This window comes from Phyllobates terribilis, unplaced genomic scaffold (assembly GCF_046119375.1).
Source record: "Phyllobates terribilis strain yellow unplaced genomic scaffold, ASM4611937v1 Scaffold_82__1_contigs__length_6685932, whole genome shotgun sequence".
In the NCBI taxonomy this organism is placed as follows: domain Eukaryota; kingdom Metazoa; phylum Chordata; class Amphibia; order Anura; family Dendrobatidae; genus Phyllobates; species Phyllobates terribilis.
The window spans coordinates 1,803,638-1,817,898 of record NW_027362842.1 but is presented as its reverse complement, the minus strand read 5'-3'; the positions used below and the strand labels follow the sequence as shown (position 1 = coordinate 1,817,898).

General features: G+C 35.9%; 1 protein-coding gene across 1 annotated transcript in view; it reads left to right on the top strand.

Annotated features, from left to right (window-relative positions):
* LOC141197269 (vomeronasal type-2 receptor 26-like) overlaps positions 1-14,261 on the top strand; it is a 681,141-nt gene that overhangs the window by 44,289 nt on the left and 622,591 nt on the right. The gene's annotated exons all lie outside the window — the stretch shown is intronic.

The following is a 14,261-nucleotide window of genomic DNA, read 5'->3' as shown; positions in this document are numbered from 1 at the left end:
AGCAAGAGGTAGCAGACAGGGGAAACAGAAAGTAGGCAGCGGCAAGAGAGAGCAGACAGGGGAAAAAGAAAGTAGGCAGTGGCAAGAGAGAGCAGACAGGGGAAACAGAAAGTAGGCAGCGGCAAGAGAGAGCAGACAGGGGAAACAGGAAGTAGGCAGCGCAAAAGAGAGAGCAGACAGGGGAAACAGAAAGTAGGCAGCGGCAAGAGAGAGCAGATAGGGGAAACAGAAAGTAGGCAGCAGCAAGAGATAGCAGACAGGGGAAACAGAAAGTAGGCAGCGGCAAGAGAGAGCAGACAGGGGAAAAAGAAAGTAGGCAGTGGCAAGAGAGAGCAGACAGGGGAAACAGAAAGTAGGCAGCGGCAAGAGAGAGCAGACAGGGGAAACAGAAAGTAGGCAACGGAAAGAGAGAGCAGACAGGGGAAACAGAAAGTAGGCAGCGGCAAGAGAGAGCAGACAGGGGAAACAGAAAGTAGGCAACGGCAAGAGAGAGCAGACAGGCGTATCACAGAGTAAGCGGGGGAAACAGGGAGCCTAATATTATACTCCTCTTCAGCCATCTTTTGCTTTTCCAGGCACCACTCCGTTCCGCGCTGCCAGCTTGTTAACGCAACTTCTGACTGACCAGAGCAAAGTTTAGGAGAGCCTTGTTCTGGCTGTCATAGACTTACATTGAAAAGTGATCTCAGATTCGCTCCAGCAAACACAGGTCACATACTGCTAGAGGCCCACCGGGGCGGCGCGGGTATATGGAGACAGCGGCGTGTAAGTATAAGACTAGGTGCAGGGAACTTACATAAGCAGCACCGCAATTTAAAAAAAAAATGCCGGAGTGGTGCTTGAAGATGTCACACCATTTGCTATCTATCCCCTCTGTGATACAGTATTGTTGCAGAATTAGTTATCTGGCAATCTGTCACTGTGCTCGCTCCGACAGAAGAGTTTATAACTCTCATCTATTTTTCTGAGTTCCTCTCAGTTGATTTATGACCATGGTCAAAGTTGAGTGTGCAAGGAAAAGAAAAAAAGAGCCTGCAAAAAGTATTTTTGGCCCCAACCACATGTACAGGTGCTTCTCAGTAAATCAGAATATCATCAAAAAGTTAATTTATTTCAGTTCTTCAATACAAAAAGTGAAACTCCTATATTATATAGAGTCATTACACACAGAGGGATCTATTATATAGAGTCATTACACACAGAGGGATCTATTATATAGAGTCATTACACACAGAGGGATCTATAATATAGAGCCATTACACACAGAGGGATCTATTATATAGAGTCATTACACATAGAGGGATCTATTATATAGAGTCATTACACACAGAGGGATCTATTATATAGAGTCATTACACACAGAGGGATCTATTATATAGAGTCATTACACACAGAGGGATCTATTATATAGAGTCATTACACACAGAGGGATCTATTATATACAGTCATTACACACAGAGGGATCTATTATATAGAGTCATTACACGCAGAGGGATCTATTATATAGAGTCATTACACACAGAGCGATCCATTATATAGAGTCATTACACGCAGAGCGATCTATTATATAGAGCCATTACACACAGAGGGATCTATTATATAGAGTCATTACACACAGAGAGATCTATTATATAGAGCCATTACACACAGAGGGATCTATTATATAGTCATTACACACAGAGCGATGTATTATATACAGTCATTACACACAGAGGGATCTATTATAAAGAGTAATTACACAGAGGGATCTATTATATAGAGTCATTACACCCAGAGGGATCTATTAAATAGAGTCATTACACACAGAGGGATCTATTATATAGAGTCATTACACACAGAGGGATCTATTATATAGAGTCGTTACACACAGAGTGATCTATTATATAGAGTCATTACACACAGAGCGATCTATTATATAGAGTCACTACACGCAGAGCGATCTATTATATAGAGTCATTACACACAGAGGGATCTATTATATAGAGTCATTACACACAGAGAGATCTATTATATAGAGCCATTACACACAGAGGGATCTATTATATAGTCATTACACACAGAGCGATCTATTATATACAGTCATTACACACAGAGGGATCTATTATATAGAGTAATTACACAGAGGGATCTATTATATAGAATCATTACACCCAGAGGGATCTATTATATAGAGTCATTACACACAGAGGGATCTATTATATAGAGTCATTACACACAGAGGGATCTATTATATAGAGTGGTTACACACAGAGGGATCTATTATATAGAGTCATTACACACAGAGGGATCTATTATATAGAGCCATTACACACAGAGGGATCTATTATATAGAGTCATTACACATAGCGGGATCTATTATATAGTCATTACACACAGAGGGATCTATTATATAGAGTCATTACACACAAAGGGATCTATTATATAGAGTCATTACACAAAGAGGGATCTATTATATAGAATCATTACACACAGAGCAATCTATTATATACAGTCATTACACACAGAGGGATCTATTATATACAGTCATTACACGCAGAGGGATCTATTATATAGAGTCATTACACAAAGAGCGATCTATTATATAGAGTCATTACACGCAGAGAGATCTATTATATAGAGTCATTACACCCAGAGGGATCTATTATATAGAGTCATTACACACAGAGGGACCTATTATATAGAGTCATTACACACAGAGGGATCTATTATATAGAGTCGTTACACACATAGGGATCTATTATATAGAGTCATTACACACAGAGGGATCTATTATATAGAGTCATTACACACAGAGGGATCTATTATATAGAGTCATTACACACAGAGGGATCTATTATATAGAGTCGTTACACACAGAGGGATCTATTAAATAGAGTCATTACACACAGAGGGATATGTTATATAGAGTCATTACACACAGAGGGATCTATTATATAGAGTCATTACACACAGAGGTATCTATTGTATAGAGTCATTACACACAGAGGGATCTATTATATAGAGTCGTTACACACAGCGGGATCTATTATATAGTCATTACACATAGAGGGATCTATTAAATAGAGTCGTTGCACACAGAGGGATCTATTATATAGAGTCATTACACACAGAGGGATCTATTATATAAAGTCGTTACACACAGAGAGATCTATTATATACAGTCATTACACACAGAGGGATCTATTATATAGAGTCATTACACACAGAGCGATCTATTATATACAGTCATTACACACAGAGGGATCTATTATATAGAGTCATTACACGCAGAGGGATCTATTATATAGAGTCATTACACACAGAGCGAACTATTATATAGAGTCATTACACGCAGAGTGATCTATTATATAGAGTCATTACACACAGAGGGATCTATTATATAGAGTCATTACACACAGAGAGATCTATTATATAGAGCCATTAGACACAGAGGGATCTATTATATAGTCATTACACACAGAGCGATCTATTATATACAGTCATTACACACAGAGGGATCTATTATATAGAGTAATTACACAGAGGGATCTATTATATAGAGTCATTACACCCAGAGGGATCTATTATATAGAGTCATTACACACAGAGGGATCTATTATATAGAGTCATTACAGACAGAGGGATCTATTATATAGAGTCGTTACACACAGAGGGATCTATTATATAGAGTCATTACACACAGAGGGATCTATTATATAGTGCCATTACACACAGAGGGATCTAATATATAGAGTCATTACACATAGAGGGATCTATTATATAGAGTCATTACACACAGAGGGATCTATTATATAGAGTCATTACACACAGAGGGATCTATTATATAGAGTCATTACACACAGAGGGATCTATTATATAGAGCCATTACACACAGAGGGATCTATTATATAGAGTCATTACACATAGAGGGATCTATTATATAGAGTCATTACACACAGAGGGATCTATTATATAGAGTCATTACACACAGAGGGATCTATTATATAGAGTCATTACACACAGAGGGATCTATTATATAGAGTCATTACACACAGAGGGATCTATTATATAGAGTCGTTACACACAGAGGGATCTATTATATAGAGTCATTACACACAGAGGGACCTATTATATAGAGTCGTTACACACAGAGGGATCTATTATATAGAGTCATTACACACAGAGGGATCTATTATATAGAGTCATTACACACAGAGGGATCTATTATATAGAGTCATTACACACAGAGGGATCTATTATATAGAGTCATTACACACAGAGGGATCTATTATATAGAGTCATTACACACAGAGGGATCTATTATATAGAGTCATTACACACAGAGGGATCTATTATATAGAGTCGTTACACACAGAGGGATCTATTAAATAGAGTCATTACACACAGAGGGATCTATTATATAGAGTCATTACACACAGACAGATCTATTATATAGAGTCATTACACACAGAGGGATCTATTATATAGAGTCATTACACACAGAGGGATCTATTATATAGAGTCGCTACACACAGCGGGATCTATTATATAGAGTCATTACACACAGAGGGATCTATTATATACTGTCGTTACACACAGAGGGATCTATTATATAGATTCATTACACACAGAGGGATCTATTATATAGAGTCGTTACACACAGAGGGATCTATTATATAGAGTCATTACACACAGAGGGATCTATTATATAGTCATTACACAAAGAGGGATCTATTATATAGAGTCATTACACGCAGAGGGATCTATTATATAGAGGCATTACACACAGAGCGATCTATTATATAGAGTCATTACACGCAGAGTGATATATTATATAGAGTCATTACACTCAGAGGGATCTATTATATAGAGTCATTACACACAGAGGGATCTATTATATAGAGTCGTTACACACAGAGGGATTTATTATATAGAGTCATTACACACAGAGGGATCTATTATATAGAGTCATTACACACAGAGGGATCTATTATATAGAGTCATTACACACAGAGGGATCTATTATATAGAGTCGTTACACACAGAGGGATCTATTAAATAGAGTCATTACACACAGAGGGATATGTTATATAGAGTCATTACACACAGAGGGATCTATTATATAGAGTCATTACACACAGAGGTATCTATTGTATAGAGTCATTACACACAGAGGGATCTATTATATAGAGTCGTTACACACAGCGGGATCTATTATATAGTCATTACACATAGAGGGATCTATTAAATAGAGTCGTTGCACACAGAGGGATCTATTATATAGAGTCATTACACACAGAGGGATCTATTATATAAAGTCGTTACACACAGAGAGATCTATTATATACAGTCATTACACACAGAGGGATCTATTATATAGAGTCATTACACACAGAGCGATCTATTATATACAGTCATTACACACAGAGGGATCTATTATATAGAGTCATTACACGCAGAGGGATCTATTATATAGAGTCATTACACACAGAGCGAACTATTATATAGAGTCATTACACGCAGAGTGATCTATTATATAGAGTCATTACACACAGAGGGATCTATTATATAGAGTCATTACACACAGAGAGATCTATTATATAGAGCCATTAGACACAGAGGGATCTATTATATAGTCATTACACACAGAGCGATCTATTATATACAGTCATTACACACAGAGGGATCTATTATATAGAGTAATTACACAGAGGGATCTATTATATAGAGTCATTACACCCAGAGGGATCTATTATATAGAGTCATTACACACAGAGGGATCTATTATATAGAGTCATTACAGACAGAGGGATCTATTATATAGAGTCGTTACACACAGAGGGATCTATTATATAGAGTCATTACACACAGAGGGATCTATTATATAGTGCCATTACACACAGAGGGATCTAATATATAGAGTCATTACACATAGAGGGATCTATTATATAGAGTCATTACACACAGAGGGATCTATTATATAGAGTCATTACACACAGAGGGATCTATTATATAGAGTCATTACACACAGAGGGATCTATTATATAGAGCCATTACACACAGAGGGATCTATTATATAGAGTCATTACACATAGAGGGATCTATTATATAGAGTCATTACACACAGAGGGATCTATTATATAGAGTCATTACACACAGAGGGATCTATTATATAGAGTCATTACACACAGAGGGATCTATTATATAGAGTCATTACACACAGAGGGATCTATTATATAGAGTCGTTACACACAGAGGGATCTATTATATAGAGTCATTACACACAGAGGGACCTATTATATAGAGTCGTTACACACAGAGGGATCTATTATATAGAGTCATTACACACAGAGGGATCTATTATATAGAGTCATTACACACAGAGGGATCTATTATATAGAGTCATTACACACAGAGGGATCTATTATATAGAGTCATTACACACAGAGGGATCTATTATATAGAGTCATTACACACAGAGGGATCTATTATATAGAGTCATTACACACAGAGGGATCTATTATATAGAGTCGTTACACACAGAGGGATCTATTAAATAGAGTCATTACACACAGAGGGATCTATTATATAGAGTCATTACACACAGACAGATCTATTATATAGAGTCATTACACACAGAGGGATCTATTATATAGAGTCATTACACACAGAGGGATCTATTATATAGAGTCGCTACACACAGCGGGATCTATTATATAGAGTCATTACACACAGAGGGATCTATTATATACTGTCGTTACACACAGAGGGATCTATTATATAGATTCATTACACACAGAGGGATCTATTATATAGAGTCGTTACACACAGAGGGATCTATTATATAGAGTCATTACACACAGAGGGATCTATTATATAGTCATTACACAAAGAGGGATCTATTATATAGAGTCATTACACGCAGAGGGATCTATTATATAGAGGCATTACACACAGAGCGATCTATTATATAGAGTCATTACACGCAGAGTGATATATTATATAGAGTCATTACACTCAGAGGGATCTATTATATAGAGTCATTACACACAGAGGGATCTATTATATAGAGTCGTTACACACAGAGGGATTTATTATATAGAGTCATTACACACAGAGGAATCTATTATATAGTGCCATTACACACAGAGGGATCTATTATTTAGAGTCATTACACATAGAGGGATCTATTATATAGACTCATTACACACAGAGGGATCTATTATATAGAGTCATTACACACAGAGGGATCTATTATATAGTGCCATTACACACAGAGGGATCTATCATTTAGAGTCATTACACATAGAGGGATCTATTATATAGAGTCATTACACACAGAGGGATCTATTATATAGAGTCATTACACACAGAGGGATCAATTATATAGAGTCATTACACACAGAGGGATCTATTATATAGAGTCGTTACACACAGAGGGATCTATTATATACTGTCGTTACACACAGAGGGATCTATTATATACAGTCATTACACACAGAGGGATCTATTATATAGAGTCGTTACACACAGAGAGATCTATTATATAGAGTCATTACACACAGAGGGATCTATTATATAGTCATTACACACAGAGGGATCTATAATATAGAGTCATTACACGCAGAGGGATCTATTATATAGAGGCATTACACACAGAGCGATCTATTATATAGAGTCATTACACGCAGAGTGATATATTTTATAGAGTCATTACACACAGAGGGATCTATTATATAGAGTCATTATACACAGAGAGATCTATTCTATAGAGTCATTACACACAGAGGGATCTATTATATAGTCATTACACACAGAGCGATCTATTATATACAGTCATTACACACAGAGGGATCTATTATATAGAGTAATTACACAGAGGGATCTATTATATAGAGTCATTACACCCAGATGGATCTATTATATAGAGTCATTACACACAGAGGGATCTATTATATAGAGTCATTACACACAGAGGGATCTATTATATAGAGTCATTACACACAGAGGGATCTATTATATAGAGTCATTACACACAGAGGGATCTATTATATAGTGCCATTACACACAGAGGGATCTATTATTTAGAGTCATTACACATAGAGGGATCTATTATATAGAGTCATTACACACAAAGGGATCTATTATATAGAGTCATTACACACAGAGGGATCTATTATATAGAGTCATTACACACAGAGGGATCTATTATATAGAGTCATTACACACAGAGCGATCTATTATATACAGTCATTACACACAGAGGGATCTATTATATAGAGTCATTACACGCAGAGGGATCTATTATATAGAGTCATTACACACAGAGCGATCTATTATATAGAGTCATTACACGCAGAATGATCTATTATATAGAGTCATTACACCCAGAGGGATCTATTATATAGAGTCATTACACACAGAGGGACCTATTATATAGAGTCATTACACTCAGAGGGATCTATCATATAGAGTCGCTACACACAGAGGGATCTATTATATAGAGTCATTACACACAGAGGGATCTATTATATAGAGTCGTTACACACAGAGGGATCTATTATATAGAGTCATTACACACAGAGGGATCTATTATATAGAGTCATTACACACAGAGGGATCTATTATATAGAGTCATTACACACAGAGGGATCTATTATATAGAGTCATTACACACAGAGCGATCTATTATATACAGTCATTACACACAGAGGGATCTATTATATAGAGTCATTACACGCAGAGGGATCTATTATATAGAGTCATTACACACAGAGCGATCTATTATATAGAGTCATTACACGCAGAGTGAGCTATTATATAGAGTCATTACACCCAGAGGGATCTATTTTATAGAGTCATTACACACAGAGGGACCTATTATATAGAGTCATTGCACACATAGGGATCTATAATATAGAGTCTTTACACACAGAGGGATCTATTATATAGAGTCATTACACACAGAGGGATCTATTATATAGAGTCATTACACACAGAGGGATCTATTATATAGAGTCATTACACACAGAGGGATCTATTATATAGAGTCATTACACACAGAGGGATCTATTATATAGAGTCATTACACGCAGAGGGATCTATTATATAGAGTCATTACACGCAGATAGATCTATTATATAGAGTCATTACACACAGAGGGATCTATTATATAGAGTCATTACACACAGAGGGATCTATTATATAGAGCCATTACACACAGAGGGATCTATTATATAGAGTCATTACACATAGAGGGATCTATTATATAGAGTCATTACACACAGAGGGATCTATTATATAGAGTCATTACACACAGAGGGATCTATTATATAGAGTCATTCCACACAGAGGGATCTATTATATAGAGTCATTACACACAGAGGGATCTATTATATAGAGTCGTTACACACAGAGGGATCTATTATATAGAGTCATTACACACAGAGGGACCTATTATATAGAGTCATTACACACAGAGGGATCTATTATATAGAGTCGTTACACACAGAGGGATCTATTATATAGAGTCATTACACACAGAGGGATCTATTATATAGAGTCATTACACACAGAGGGATCTATTATATAGAGTCATTACACACAGAGGGATCTATTATATAGAGTCATTACACACAGAGGGATCTATTATATAGAGTCATTACACACAGAGGGATCTATTATATAGAGTCGTTACACACAGAGGGATCTATTAAATAGAGTCATTACACACAGAGGGATCTATTAAATAGAGTCATTACACACAGAGGGATCTATTATATAGAGTCATTACACACAGACAGATCTATTATATAGAGTCATTACACACAGAGGGATCTATTATATAGAGTCATTACACACAGAGGGATCTATTATATAGAGTCGCTACACACAGCGGGATCTATTATATAGAGTCATTACACACAGAGGGATCTATTATATACTGTCGTTACACACAGAGGGATCTATTATATAGAGTCATTACACACAGAGGGATCTATTATATAGAGTCGTTACACACAGAGGGATCTATTATATAGAGTCATTACACACAGAGGGATCTATTATATAGTCATTACACAAAGAGGGATCTATTATATAGAGTCATTACACGCAGAGGGATCTATTATATAGAGGCATTACACACAGAGCGATCTATTATATAGAGTCATTACACGCAGAGTGATATATTATATAGAGTCATTACACACAGAGGGATCTATTATATAGAGTCATTACACACAGAGAGATCTATTCTATAGAGTCATTACACACAGAGGGATCTATTATATAGTCATTACACACAGAGCGATCTATTATATACAGTCATTACACACAGAGGGATCTATTATATAGAGTAATTACACAGAGGGATCTATTATATAGAGTCATTACACCCAGAGGGATCTATTATATAGAGTCATTACACTCAGAGGGATCTATTATATAGAGTCATTACACACAGAGGGATCTATTATATAGAGTCGTTACACACAGAGGGATCTATTATATAGAGTCATTACACACAGAGGAATCTATTATATAGTGCCATTACACACAGAGGGATCTATTATTTAGAGTCATTACACATAGAGGGATCTATTATATAGAGTCATTACACACAGAGGGATCTATTATATAGAGTCATTACACACAGAGGGATCTATTATATAGTGCCATTACACACAGAGTGATCTATCATTTTGAGTCATTACACATAGAGGGATCTATTATATAGAGTCATTATACACAGAGGGATCTATTATATAGAGTCATTACACACAGAGGGATCAATTATATAGAGTCATTACACACAGAGGGATCTATTATATAGAGTCGTTACACACAGAGGGATCTATTATATACTGTCGTTACACACAGAGGGATCTATTATATAGAGTCGTTACACACAGAGAGATCTATTATATAGAGTCATTACACACAGAGGGATCTATTATATAGTCATTACACACAGAGGGATCTATTATATAGAGTCATTACACGCAGAGGGATCTATTATATAGAGGCATTACACACAGAGCGATCTATTATATAGAGTCATTACACGCAGAGTGATATATTTTATAGAGTCATTACACACAGAGGGATCTATTATATAGAGTCATTATACACAGAGAGATCTATTCTATAGAGTCATTACACACAGAGGGATCTATTATATAGTCATTACACACAGAGCGATCTATTATATACAGTCATTACACACAGAGGGATCTATTATATAGAGTAATTACACAGAGGGATCTATTATATAGAGTCATTACACCCAGATGGATCTATTATATAGAGTCATTACACACAGAGGGATCTATTATATAGAGTCATTACACACAGAGGGATCTATTATATAGAGTCGTTACACACAGAGGGATCTATTATATAGAGTCATTACACACAGAGGGATCTATTATATAGTGCCATTACACACAGAGGGATCTATTATTTAGAGTCATTACACATAGAGGGATCTATTATATAGAGTCATTACACACAAAGGGATCTATTATATAGAGTCATTACACACAGAGGGATCTATTATATAGAGTCATTACACACAGAGGGATCTATTATATAGAGTCATTACACACAGAGCGATCTATTATATACAGTCATTACACACAGAGGGATCTATTATATAGAGTCATTACACGCAGAGGGATCTATTATATAGAGTCATTACACACAGAGCGATCTATTATATAGAGTCATTACACGCAGAATGATCTATTATATAGAGTCATTACACCCAGAGGGATCTATTATATAGAGTCATTACACACAGAGGGACCTATTATATAGAGTCATTACACTCAGAGGGATCTATTATATAGAGTCGCTACACACAGAGGGATCTATTATATAGAGTCATTACACACAGAGGGATCTATTATATAGAGTCGTTACACACAGAGGGATCTATTATATAGAGTCATTACACACAGAGGGATCTATTATATAGAGTCATTACACACAGAGGGATCTATTATATAGAGTCATTACACACAGAGGGATCTATTATATAGAGTCATTACACACAGAGCGATCTATTATATACAGTCATTACACACAGAGGGATCTATTATATAGAGTCATTACACGCAGAGGGATCTATTATATAGAGTCATTACACACAGAGCGATCTATTATATAGAGTCATTACATGCAGAGTGAGCTATTATATAGAGTCATTACACCCAGAGGGATCTATTTTATAGAGTCATTACACACAGAGGGACCTATTATATAGAGTCATTGCACACATAGGGATCTATAATATAGAGTCGTTACACACAGAGGGATCTATTATATAGAGTCATTACACACAGAGGGATCTATTATATAGAGTCGTTACACACAGAGGGATCTATTATATAGAGTCATTACACACAGAGGGATCTATTATATAGAGTCATTACACACAGAGGATCTATTATATAGAGTCTTTACACACAGAGGGATCTATTATATAGAGTCGTTACACACAGAGGGATCTATTAAATAGAGTCATTACACACAGAGGGATCTATTATATAGAGTCATTACACACAGACGGATCTATTATATAGAGTCATTACACACAGAGGGATCTATTATATAGAGTCATTACACACAGAGGGATCTATTATATAGAGTCGCTACACCCAGCGGGATCTATTATATAGAGTCATTACACACAGAGGGATCTATTATATAGAGTCGTTACACACAGAGGGATCTATTATATAGAGTCATTACACACAGAGGGATCTATTATATAGAGTCGTTACACACAGGGAGATCTATTATATAGAGTCATTACACACAGAGGGATCTATTATATAGAGTCATTACATGCAGAGTGATCTATTATATAGACTCATTACACACAGAGGGATCTATTATATAGAGTCATTACACACAGAGGGATCTATTATATAGAGTCATTACACACAGAGGGATCTATTATATAGAGTCATTACACGCAGAGGGATCTATTATATAGAGTCATTACACGCAGATAGATCTATTATATAGAGTCATTACACTCAGAGGGATCTATTATATAGAGTCATTACACACAGAGGAGTCTATTATATAGATTCATTACACACAGAGTGATCTATTATATAGAGTCATTACACACAGAGTGATCTATTATATAGAGTCATTACACACAGAGGGATCTATTATATAGAGTCACTACACGCAGAGGGATCTATTATATAGAGTCATTACACACAGAGGGATCTATTATATAGAGTCATTACACACAGAGGGATCTATTACATAGAGTCACTACACGCAGAGCGATCTATTATATAGAGTCATTACACACAGAGGGATCTATTATATAGAATCATTACACACAGAGGGATCTATTATATAGAGTCATTACACATAGAGAGATGTATTATATGGAGTCATTACACACAGAGGGATCTATTATATAGAGTCACTACACACAGCGGGATCTATTATATAGAGTCACTACACACAGCGGGATCTATTATATAGAGTCACTACATGCAGAGGGATCTATTATATAGAGTCATTACACGCAGAGGGATCTATTATATAGAGTCATTACACACAGCGGGATCTATTATACAGAGCCATTACACACAGAGGGATCTATTATATAGAGTCATTACACACAGAGGGATCTATTCTATAGAGTTATTACACACAGAGTGATCTATTATATAGAGTCATTACACGCAGAGGGATCTATTATATAGAGTCATTACACACAGAGCGATCTATTATACAGAGTCATTACACGCAGAGTGATCTATTATATAGAGTCATTACACACAGAGGGATCTATTATATAGAGTCATTACACACAGAGGGATCTATTATATAGAGTCATTACACACAGAGGGATCTATTATATAGAGCCATTACACACAGAGGGATCTATTATATAGAGTCATTACACACAGAGCGATCTATTATATACAGTCATTACACACAGAGGGATCTATTATATAGAGTAATTACACAGAGTGATCTATTATATAGAGTAATTACACCTAGAGGGATCTATTTTATAGAGTCATTACACACAGAGGGATCTATTATATAGAGTCATTACACACAGAGGGATCTATTATATAGAGTCGTTACACACAGTGTGATCTATTATATAGAGTCATTACACACAGAGGGATCTATTATATAGAGTCGTTACACACAGCGGGATCTATTATATAGAGTCATTACACACAGAGGGATCTATTATATAGAGTCATTACACACAGAGGGATCTATTATTAGAG